General features: G+C 41.3%; 1 pseudogene; it reads right to left on the minus strand.

The window, feature by feature from the left end:
- Positions 1 to 1,075: 1,075 nt before the first annotated feature.
- On the minus strand, positions 1,076 to 1,706 carry LOC138172584 (peptidyl-prolyl cis-trans isomerase C pseudogene; annotated as a pseudogene).
- Positions 1,707 to 12,462: the final 10,756 nt, after the last annotated feature.

The following is a 12,462-nucleotide window of genomic DNA, read 5'->3' on the forward strand; positions in this document are numbered from 1 at the left end:
ATATAACTTCCTATGATATGTAAAACTATAGGAAAAAATAACACCCTCATAAAAAGAAGGGAAAAATTCAGTCAGTAAACCTTTATTAAGTGCCTGCTGTGCTGAGTACTGAGGATACAAGAAGATTAAAGTCCTCAAAAAAGAAAAAAACCTGCCCTCATGGTGCTGATGGTCCGATGGAGAGAGACAACATACAAACAAGCTATATATAGAATAAATTGGAGATAATCAACAGAAAGAAAACCCTGCAATTAGGATGATCAGGAAAGGCTTCCTGTAGAAGGTGGAATTTTGTCTGGGTCTTAAAGGAACCCAAGAGACTAAGGTGAGGAAGGAAGAACATTTTAAGAGTGTGAAACAGCTAGTGAAAATGCCCAGTTGGGAGATGGAATATCTTGTTAGAGGAACATCAAGGCAGCCAGTGTCATTGGATCATAGCAAAGTGGAAGGGGTAGGGAGAGTACGATGTAAGACTAGAAAGGTAGAGGGGTCAGTTTATGTAGAGCTTTGAATGCCAAGCTACAGACTTTATTTTCTTTTTTTTACAAATTATGAAAACTGTTTTTATTCCTATAAAAAAAATCCCTGTAACATACATTGATTTCATTCTTCAGCTGAAAAGAACTTGTCCTTAAATACAAGACCAGCAATGGGACTTTAAAATGCCATGATGATCACTTTTGCACACAACACTGTAGGCCAGCATGGTGGTTGTGATCTTTTTGGCTTATCTCCACATAGACTTAAAAAAACCTCATAACATTCTGACAGGCTTTCTCCATACCTTAATATCATACAAAGGTCTGTACACCAAAGTTTTCTTAGTACATAGCACTAGCAGTAAGCTCACATTTCTATTATTTTTTCTGGCACTCCTCTAAGTTCCAAGCTGCTGAAATGAACAATTTCTTTAAAATTCTTTCTGCTTGATCTGTGCTACTATTTCCTGGCTCTTGAACAAATTTGCTATACATTTTTGTGAAAAAAAAATAAGGAACAAAAAAAAGTCACTCTAAATACCCCAAAGTTTCCCCTGAGACTTAACATCAGTTTTGTTCTCTTTTTCTTCAAGTTGTTACCAGTTATTAACTTCAACCTCAAATGGGTCTTTTAGATTTATCTTGCCACTATTTGTAATCACACAGTCTGTAAGTGAGCAATCATGTTCATCTGCTTGCTGGAGTTCTATGGAGTTCATCAAAACCATTCCATCAATGACTTACCCAAATACTACATGTTTTCCATCCAACCAGGTAGGCTTGATCACAGTAATGAAGAACTGACAACCATTCATTTCTGACCCAGAATTTGCCATGCTGACCCATTCAATGTCATAATGCTTGAGCTTAAAGTTCTCATCAGAAAAGCTGTCTCCATAGATACTAGTACCTCCAGTGCATCTGCAGCAATAAAGTCTCCTCCCTGAATCACGAAATCTTTGATCACAAAATGAAATTTGCTTCCTTTGTATCCATAGCTTTTTCTCCAGTTGCCAGAGCAATGAAGTTCTCCTTGGGTACAACTTTGCCAAACATGTCAATCACAATTCTGCCTATGTCGTTGCCTCTAATTCTTATATCACAGAAGACCTTGGCAGTCACGGACAACCGTCTTTTCCTCATGCCCCCAGTCCTTGAAGAATTCACGAGGGCACAGAGCCCCAGACCCAGGGCGCAGAGCAACAGTAGCATGCTGGCAGAGCGCATTTTGCAAGAGTCAGATTTTATAGTTGATCCTGGAGGTCATGGGGAGCCATCAGAGTTTACTGAGAAGGGAAGGGTAATACAGTTACACTGGTGCTTTAAGAAGACAATTTTGACAGCTGAGTAGAGGATGAATTGGAAAAAGGAGAGTCTTGCATCAAGGGAGATCAACCAGCAGGAAGGCCTGTACCAAGATGGTGGCAGTTTCATAGGAAAGGAGGGGGCATATGTGAGAGATGTTGCAAGGTAAAATTGACAGGCCTCAATACCTAATTGGATATAAAGGTATGGAGAATTAGGAGCTGAGGGTGATACCAAGCTTGTGAACTTGGGTGACTGGAAGGATGGTTCTTCTTTCGACAGCAAAAGGGAAGAAAGAGTTTGAAGGAGAAGACAATGAGTTCAGTTTGGGACACAAAGCAACTGAAAGAAAATGGTACAAAATTAACAAGAAGGAGTAAGCATGGTTCCAAGAAGAGCTGTGAAAAGATACCTTCCCCTCTCCTTTGTAGAGGTGAGAGGTCCCCAAATGTGGAACATTGCATGCGTTTTTTAATTTTTTTCAATGGATTTATTTTTTTCTGATTCTTTTTTTCTCTTCTTACTCTTTTTCTTAAAAAAAAGTATTTATCTGAATAACTCTCTTGAGACAGGAGGTCAGGGATATGGGGAGAAATTAAGCAATATTAAAATAAAACATTAAATGGAATATTTATGAAAAACAAATAGATTTGGATTTAGGGGCCCTGGGTTCTAATCCCTGCCCTGCTACTCACTATTTACACGACATTGGGTGAACCACTTAGAGCTTCAGTTTCCTCATCTTCACATTGAAAGGGCTGGGCTACAAGATCCCCAAGGTTCCTCTCAGCTCTGCATGCTATGATCTGGGAGACAAGGCATAGAGGAGTTACTTGCTGCACCCAGAAGGATGATTTCAGAGAATCAAATGCCTCATTTATACAGAAAAAGCCATCTTTTGGATGTCACTGTTCACAGGAATGAGCTCTTTGGTCCATGGTACATGCATTTTATCGTGGGGCTCCTCTGCATTGACTATGTATATTTGATAAAACTCTTATCGAGGAGAAACACTTTGAGCCCAGAAGTTTTCTGGACTCCGTCAGACGCAGCATTCGCAAGCAGAGCTACTCTCGTACATTTTTGCAGTCCATTTGTGAGTCCTTGGCCAGGACAAGGGAATTAATGGAAGGAGATAACGGAGACCCATTTGACAGAAGGAGAGGGAGATGGGGGAAGGGACATAAAGAGAACGAAGTAACTGCTGTTTCAGATTCACCAATTGGAACGCAACCAGGATTGGTCAGAGAGATTAGTTGAAGGAATTTGCAATGTTTAGCCTTGGAGAAGTATATTTAGTGAGAACAAAGCAGCCATATTCAGACATTTGAAGGGGCTTCATGTTTATACTTGTTCTGCTTGGACCAGAAGATGATTTAGTCTCAAGGTAAGGAAAAATGTCAACCAGTAGGGTCGTCCAAAATGAAATGGGCTGCCTTGGAGAGGAATGAGCCCTCCATATATATAAACTCTAACAAAAGCGGGGTCCTGTAGAAAGGATTTCTCTGTAGTTAAGGGTCAGAGCAGATGGCCTTCCTGGCTCTTTACAATTACACAATTCTGTGCTTTGGGGACAAAGCAGCATCAAAAGTTTGCACATTGTTTCTAGTGATACTTTACTACCACCTGCTGGTCACGGGCAGAATAACTTCACATCTTGGACTGGGCATCCAAAATACAAAATTGTACCATATTTGAGAACAGAATGCCATCCACCCTTCAGTAGCCAGGGGCTGAAATGGAAATTGAACGCTGGAATGTAGGGTAGTGGTGGGGAGACATCTCCCTCTTTATCTGAATTTCAGGAATGAAAATATGCCATTTCTTTTTATGCCTTTGGACGTGTGTGTTCTTCCAATTGCTAAAAGACTCATTTGAAGATCCTTACTGTTTTGTTTAATGTGGATGTTACCTTATCACCTGAGGTTTAGCAAAAGATACAATGTCATAATTATAATAATTCTAAAGACTCGCTATGGATAATGGTTGGTTCAAATGAACCTTAGAAATACCCAGGAAATTGTTTGTAGGAACCCCAAATTGTATAAGGTGCAAAGTGGGAACCAAGATCAGAGTGTTCTTTGTGAACTGTTATAAAAATGTATCGTCATCATCATCATCACTATTTGTGTAGAGGAACAAGTCTTGCTTGCAGAGCAGTTATTAATAAAGTCTCCCTTTTGATCTGGCTTAGAAAGTTGAGGGCAATGGGAAGGGAGGGACTGATTTGCCAGGCTAGAGGTGGCCAAGGTCACATTCTTTGTGACCTTATGATAGAGCTGTTGGGCAGCTCAGCTTTGGCAGACATTCAGCACCCTTGAGAGGCTGTTATCTTAGTGTGGGCAGCCTGCCCAGTGTAGGTTCTCATGGGGAGAATGAATAGGAAGCCCCTGTTATCTTAGACTGGGTGGGAGTTTCTGCAGTATGACTTCTCACAAAAGTTATAAAAGGGAGGATGGGGAGAGAACTGCTGAATTTTTTTTTAAGCAATTGGGGTTAAGTAACTTGCTCAAGGTTACACAGCCAGGTGTTTCTGGGTGTGGTGCTGAGTATCTGAGCCCAGATTTGATCCAGGTCATCCCGACACTGGAGCCGGTGCTCTTAGTCGCTGAGCCACCTGGCTGCCCCTAAGCAATTGGGGTTAAGTAACTTGCTCAAGGTTACACAGCCAGGTGTTTCTGGGTGGGTAATAAGCGTCTGAGCCCGGATTTGATCCCAGGTCATCCCAACACTGGGGCCAGTGCTCTTACTCGCTGTGCTATCAGGCCACCCCAAGCTGCTGAATTTTTAGCCGGAAATCTAAATGGTCACAAGTTATACTTCAAAGAGAAATATGAACTCTTTACAGTAGGTCAAAAAGGTCAGAATACACTACATTTAATGTCAGTTTCTTCTCCTGAGAAAGAAATTCTCTCAAAGTGGGAACTGCACTATCAATCTCAGTATACAGTAGGCAATAAATGGAAATAAACCCCATACAGGCAGCTAATCCATCCTTTAGACTTAGTTCTACAAACAGATTCTCATGCATCATGGGACACTATAAATCATGAAATGGACTATAGTAATCACATAAGAAAAAGGTCCCCCATAACACCTATGAAATAAGTTTTGTTAGTGCCATAGAGACAATCCCATAAGCTGTGACCAATTAAAAGCATCCAGATAATCAATTAGCACATATTTATTAAGTATGTACTATGTACCAAACATGGGACAGTTAGGTGGTGTAATGGACAGAGTACGGGACCTGAAGTCAGGAAGATTCATCTTCCTCAGTTCAGATTTGGCCTCAGACACTTACTAGCAAGTCACTTAACCCTGTTTGCCTCAATTTCTTGTCTATAAAATGAACTGGATAAGTAACTGGCAAAAGGCTCCAGTACCTTTGCCAAGAAAACCCCACATGAGGTCATGAAGAGTCAGATATGACTGAAATGACTGAAAAACATTAACAACAAAGCACCAGGCACTGGAGATGCAAATAGAGATAGAAAATAGGCCCTAATCTCAAGGAGCTCACATTCTAGTGGGGAAGACAACATAGAAATAACCAGGATTAGACAAGATATATTCAGAGTAGATAAGAGGTAATCTCAGAGGGGAAGCTAAGGTACTGTGAGCTGGAGTACTGGGAAAGGTGGGATTTGAGTAAATCCTGAAGGAAGCCAGGTAAACTGAGAGCCAGAGATAATAGACAGAGCATCCCAGGAGCAGAGGGCGACCAATGCCAAGACCCCCTAAGCTAAGGGGGATGTGAAGTGTTATGTGTGAGGCATAGCAACTAAGCTGGTGCATAGAGCAGGGAGTGCACAGAGGAGAGGAACATGTAAGAAGCCTGGAAATATAGGAGGAAACCAGGTTATGAAGGACTTTAAAAGCTAAACAGATTACTCCATATTTGAACTCAGAGGTAATAGGGGATGTCTGGTGTTTATGGAGCAGGGGGTGGCATGGACAGATCTGTGCTTTAGGACAATCACTTTGGCAACTGAGGGGAGAAAGAATTGAAGGAGAGACCAATAAAAGCATAAAATGACTCAAAACAAAGACGGCAGGGTGAGCAAGGCAATAGCGCCTTGTCTTTATGCCAGCTAAAGGACTGGAGTGTCAAGACAGAGATCAGCCTAGAAGCAAAGTTCAGAGAGGGCACTCGAGAAAGACGTATAAAAGATTAAAGCTGGACAGTTTGGCCTGTGCTCTTTCTGTTCATTTCAATGCGAAACTCCGAAGGTTCAGGAAATTTACCTCCTCAGGAACTGAACTGGCCCACATCATGAGGCCAAGGGCCGTCACGTCTCACCTTACTAGGACCAAGCAGCTGTGAAGTCTGTCTTTGTCTTTTCACTGATTCAAAATGGAACCACAGAGAGAGAGAACACATTGTTATTTCCATGCTAAGGAGAGCATAATATTTCACTACAAAGTCTATCTTGAAGGTGGTGATGGAATCCTAATAAAGTTTCTTCCCCCAGCCCCAATATTCTAACTTCATTATAGGCCTGTCCCCACTGAACAGCAGTCCCACTGTACCTACCCCCCCCCCCCCCCCCCCCCCCCCACCACAAATATCCTAACTTCTTCAAATATGCCTCACTGCTCACTGGAACAATGGGTGTGTCCCTGAACTCTTAGTTCCCAAAGAAACAGAGGTGTGTCCATGTGATGGGAACCTAGCTGCTGCCTCTACCTGGTCACTGCCCTCAGACCCATTCCCACAGAACAGGTGTGTTCTTGTAGTCAGTCACAATCATGTCATCCATCTAACCCAAGACAGGACCACAATATCTCACTATCTGCCTTAAACAGATAGGACCACAACAGCTAGCCAGTTGGAGGGCTAATGTTTAATTAGAATGTTTAACATTAAACAGAATGTTTAACCTCCGCACCATAGAGGGGACCCCTCCTCCATTATCTAATCCCTTAACAAACTCCTCCTGCCTTTATAATATTAATGATACTCCTCTATTCTGTGTAAATTTAGCCCACTTCATGAGAGGCATCAATCTCAATAAATGCCTATACTTGGATTAGAGGTGGTCTGACTCTGAATTCTTTGAGACAGTTCCACCACAACACATCATGAAACCGCAACAGTGGGAGGACCTGATTACCTCATTTACAGAGCTTGACGTAGAACTCCCAGACCAGATGCTATGAAATAAACTTTCGCAACATGTAAGCATCTGGCAGAATGAGGAGCAGCCCTCAACTCAAGCAGTTCTTATCTAGTGAGGCAAAATAAGGAGGCAGCCCCAAATCTTCATAACATCTAGGGAAACAACATCAATGCATTAAGTTAGGATGAGTTGTTTAACTGAGCAAAAGCCTGGAGTGAACTTGAAGCTAAAAGGCAGTGGGGCCAGTAACAAGAGGGACCTTGCTTAATCCAGGGAAAGTTTTCTGGTTCTTTGTAGAAAGGACATTTTTTAAAAGTTACAACACAATTCCCAGAGATGGCTTATGGAGCATCATCTTAGAAGGTGGAGTAATTATGGACCTGAATTAGGAGGGACCTGGTTTGACCCTTATTAGCTGTGTGATCATGGGCAAATTAGACAACTTCACTGAGCCTTAGTTAAGCCTTCATTTATAAAATAGGCATAATAGCATCCTCATAGCATTGTTGTCCTGGGCTTCCCTTCCCTTTCCTCCCCTCCCCTCCCCTTTTCTTCCCCTCACCTGCTTCCCTGTTTCCTGGCTTCCCAGGCTTTCCTCATGTCTCACCTCAAATCCCATCTTCTGCCTCTTTTGGTATTCCCTGATGCTAGTGCCTTCCCTCTGAGATTGTCTGCCATTTATTATGACTCTGTCTTGTCTGTGCATGGCATTTTCTCCCCCATTAGAACGTGAGATGCTCAAGGACAGGCACCACGTTTTTACCTTTTACCTTCTATTGTATCCCCAGTTCTCAGTGCAGTGTCTCACATGTAGGAAGCACTTCCTGAAAGTTTGAGGGATTACATAAATGTTAGTTATTATTACTGAAGGCCTCTACACACAGTTAGTAGTGTACAGGGTCAGGAGTCAGGAAGACTCATCTTCCCGACTTTAAATCTGGCCTCAGACATTTACTAGCGGTGTGACCCGGGGTAAGTTACTTAACCCTATTTGCTTAAATCCCTCATCTGTAAAATAAATTGGAGCAGCGGCTAGGTGGTGCAGTGAATAGAGCACCAGCCCTGCAGTCAGAAGGTCCTGAGTTCAAATCCGGCATCAGACACTTAACACAAAAACCAGCTGGGTGACCTTGGGCAAGTCACTTAACCCCAATTGCCTTCCAAAAAGCAAAAAAATAAAATAAGTTGTAGAAAAAAACAGGAAACCATTCCAATATCTTTACAAAGAAAACTCCAAATGATGTCACAAAGAGTGGAACACAACTGAAAAAATCACTGAATAGCAATTATTGAATGCCCAGGACATTGGAGACGAGCCCAGGCCCCTGGGAGCTGGAGGTTTTAGCCCCAGGGTGGGCCTGACCAGCCGCCTGCCAGAGAGACTCCAGATCAGTAGCAGCTGTGGACATCTCCAGAATTATCAACACATAGATGCAAAAGACAAAGTGAGAGGTCAGTGCAATCTGGACTTTGGGACCCAGTAAGTGGGAGGGCCTCAGCTTTTGTCCCAAGGGCGAGAAACTGCTGAAATGCCAGGCACTGCCAGCCAGCACCACGTGGCAGCTTCAGCTCCTGGCCTACAGACTGTAGGGGGACCAAGCAACCAGTCTGAGGGGTTATCGCTCTTGCTTTCACCTGCTTGGATCTGGATTGCAGTCTAGGGTGGAGGTCCTGGAGTGTGTGTCCAGCTTGCCAGAGCGTGTGGAGACCTCAGAGAGGGCACCCATCCAATACCTCCGGCAGCTGAGAAAACCCCAGAGTTGGGACAAAAGCTCCCCTGTCTGGTGGCAGAGTCCTACTTTGGCAAAAAGACTAGGGGTCAAGTGACTGAGGGGTGACATGACCAGGCAAAGGAAACAAAGCAGACAGAAGATTCCAACATTAGACTCCTATTTTCAGGACAAAAAGGAGCAAAGCATGGAACAGGAGGAAGACAGTGAAGTCAGAACTCCTGCACTAAAAGCTTCAAAGGAAAATATGAGCTGGTTACACGCCATAGAGGACCTTAAGAAGCAGATAAGAGAAGTGGAGGAAAAATTGGGAAAAGAAATGAGAACGATGCAAGAAAATTATGAAATGAAAGTCAACAGCCTGACTGAGGAAAATCATACCTTAAAAAATAGACGAATTCAAATGGAAAAAGAGGCTCAAAAAGGCAATGAGGAGAAAAATGCCTTAAAAAGCCGAATTTGCCAGATGGAAAAAGAATCTCAAAAGCTCAATGAGGAGAATCATTGCTTCAGAATTAGATTGGAGCAAATGGAAGCTAATGACTTTATGAGAAATCAAGATGCTGTTAAACAGATCCAAACAAATGAAAGAATAAAAGGCAATGTGAAATATCTCATGGGAAAAACCACTGGCCTGGAAAATAGATCCAGGAGAGAGAATTTAAAAATTATTGGACTACATGAAAGCCATCATCAAAGAAAGAACCTAGAAATCATCCTCCAGAAAGTTCTCAAAGAAAACTGCCCCGATGTTTTAGAACCAGAGGTTCTAAAATAGAGGTTGAAAGAATCCACCAATCACCTCCTGATAAAGATCCCAAAAAGAAAACTCCTAGGAATATTGTAGCCAGGTTCCAGAATTCCCAGATTAAGGAGAGAATATTACAAGCAGCCAGGAAGAAACAATTTGAATATTGTGGAAATACAACCAGGATAACCCAGGATCTGGCAGCTTCTACACTGAGGGATCGAAGGGCTTGGAATATGATATTCTGGAGGTCAAAGGAGCTGGGATTAAAACCAAGAATCGCCTACCCAGCAAAACTGAGTATCATGTTTCGGGGGAAAATATGGTCATTCAATGGAATAGAGGACTTTCAAGCATTCTTGATGAAAAAACAAGAGTTGAATAGAAAATTTGACGTTCAGATACAAGAAGCATGAGAAGGTAAACAGGGAAAAGAAATCATAAGGAACTTATCAAAGTTGAACTATTAACATTCCTACATGGAAAAACAATAATTGTAACTGATGAAGCTTTTCTCAGTATGAAAATAGTTGAAGGGAATATATATATATACATATATATATGTATATATATGTCTATATATTAGGGTATATGGGCATATGAATACATATGTGAATGTGTGTATATATGTTTACAGGTATACATAGAGGGCAGAGGAGCAATTTAATAGGAAGTTATGATACTTAAAATGTGAAATGAAGAGGTGAGAGAGGAATATAATGAGAGGAGATGGGGAGAGACAGAATGGGGTAAACTCTATCATATAGAAGAGGTAAGGGAAATAGTTACAATGGAGGGAAAGAATAGGAAGGCAAAAGGGAATAGGTCAACTTTATTCTCATTGAGTTTGGCTTGGGGAGGGAATGAAATACACACTAAATAGGGTGTCTCACCCTACAGGAGAGTAGGGAGGAAGGGGATGAGAGGGGGGATGATGGAAGGGAGGGCAGGCTGGGGGGGAGGGAAGTTGGAAGCACCCACTTTTAAAAGGGACAGGATCAAAGTAGAGAATAGAACAAGTGGGAGGTGGGATAGGAGGGAAATATAGTCAGTCTTTTACAATATATCTACTATGTTATTGTTTTGCATTAGCTACACATGCACAACCTATACTGAACTGCTTATCTTCCCAGTAAGGGTGGGTGACAAGGGAGGAAGGGAATGAATCTGGAATTCAAAGTTTTAAAATCAAATGTTTAAATATATATACTATTATTAACACTATTTTACATGTAATCAGGAAATAAGATATACAGGCACTGGGGCATAGAGATCCACCATGCCCTACTGGAAAAGTCGAAAGGGGTATGGGAAAAAATATGGGATAGAGCAGATTGGAGGAGGGGATATCCTGTGGGACTGCTATTTTGGGGCGGTGGGTAGGGGAAAAACAGGGAGGATATTTGTAACTCAAAATCTGGCAGAAATGAAATGATGTAAATCATAAGTTAATAAAGCATTTGAAAAATGGAAAAAAAAAGATGTTGCAAAATGATTGTGGTTCCTATTTTCACATATACACACAATACACAAAAATATTTCCACTTACTGGTCTGTATCGGTTTATTTTATTTTTAAATATTCAGAATGCTAATTTGGGCTTTTGTAGGTTTTATAGGTAACAACTTGCAAGTCTATTGTAATTTTTAAAAAGTGAAAATTCTGAGGCAGAAACATTTTCCTTTAGATAATAATATCTTATATTTCAAGTAAACCCAGAAAAAAAAAAACAACACTAAATCTTTATCTTTACTATACAAGTGTAATTAAAACAATAGATTTCACTCCTGAGCATAATGATATATAAATAAAAGTGCATATTAAATTTGCTATTGGCCTAAGAGGTTATGTGACTGTACATGTCACAAGCATTCAGTCCAAAGCAGTCTCCACTACTACATACATACAACCTCTACGCAAGGTTTTATGGTGCCAGATGGCAGTGGTTCACCATATGTATATACATACTGACAATTTCCATACACAAATCCACTCTCTTATAATATGGGGTGAGGGGAACATTAGAACAACCCAGACCTCTGATTGCATCAGTATAGTACACTTCACAGGTAGAACCACCTATCAATCTTGGCAACTCTTCTCTTACTTCTAGTCTTAGAAAACCACCTAGGGCACTAAGAGATTGGGAATTACCCAGTGCCATCCAACTAGTTTGTATCAAACAGAATTTGAATCCAGGTCTTCCTGACTCTGAGATTCACCCTGTATCCACCACTGTCTCTTTATAGGAAATTACAGTATATTTAGAAGGAATAAATGCATAGGGGCAGCTAGGTGGCACAGTAAGTAGCACACTGGCCCTGGAGTCAGGAGGACCTGAGTTCAAATCCAGCCTCAGACACTTAACACTTACTAGCCCTGTGACCTTGGGCAAGTCACTTAACTCCAATTGCCTTGCCTTCCCTCCTCCAAAAAAGGCAAAAAAGAAAAAAAAATAATAAATGCATAGCATTCAATTTTTACTGATGCCAGCACCTAGCACAGCACCTGAAACAGAGAGAATACTTAATAAATGCTTGATTGTTTTATGAAAGGATGGATATAGGAAAATACACAGTAGTATACATAAATAACAGAAATCTTTATGAAAATATTTCTATTTGGGGGTGGCTAAGTGGTGCAGTGAATAGAGCACCGGCCCTGGAGTCAGGAGGACCTGGGTTCAAATCTGGTCTCAGACACTTAACACAAAACTAGCCGTGTGACCTTGGGCAAGTCATTTAACCCCAATTGCCCTACCTTCCCCCCCCAAAAAAGAAAAAAATGTCTATTTAAACGATCATTTTCTTCCCACACACATCTTAAGCTTCACCCAGTTTCCACTGAGATCTTTCTTTGTGCATGGACATTAGAGATGCAGTCAAACAGTTTACGTTATTTTAGTTTTGTTTTTGTTTTTCAATTGAAATTGAAATAAATCCACTTTCCCTGAGCAAGCTGCATAGTTATTTGAAAAGATAAGATGGCTTTGTACTTGAAACACTCTGACTGAAACCAAATAGTTCTTAGGAAAGAAGAGTAGAGAAGGAAAAGTAGATGCCACGCCACAGATCGGC

Source organism: Petaurus breviceps, unplaced genomic scaffold (genome assembly GCF_028583685.1).
Source record: "Petaurus breviceps papuanus isolate PSGF00001 unplaced genomic scaffold, PetGlider_PUasm1.0 128, whole genome shotgun sequence".
NCBI lineage: Eukaryota > Metazoa > Chordata > Mammalia > Diprotodontia > Petauridae > Petaurus > Petaurus breviceps.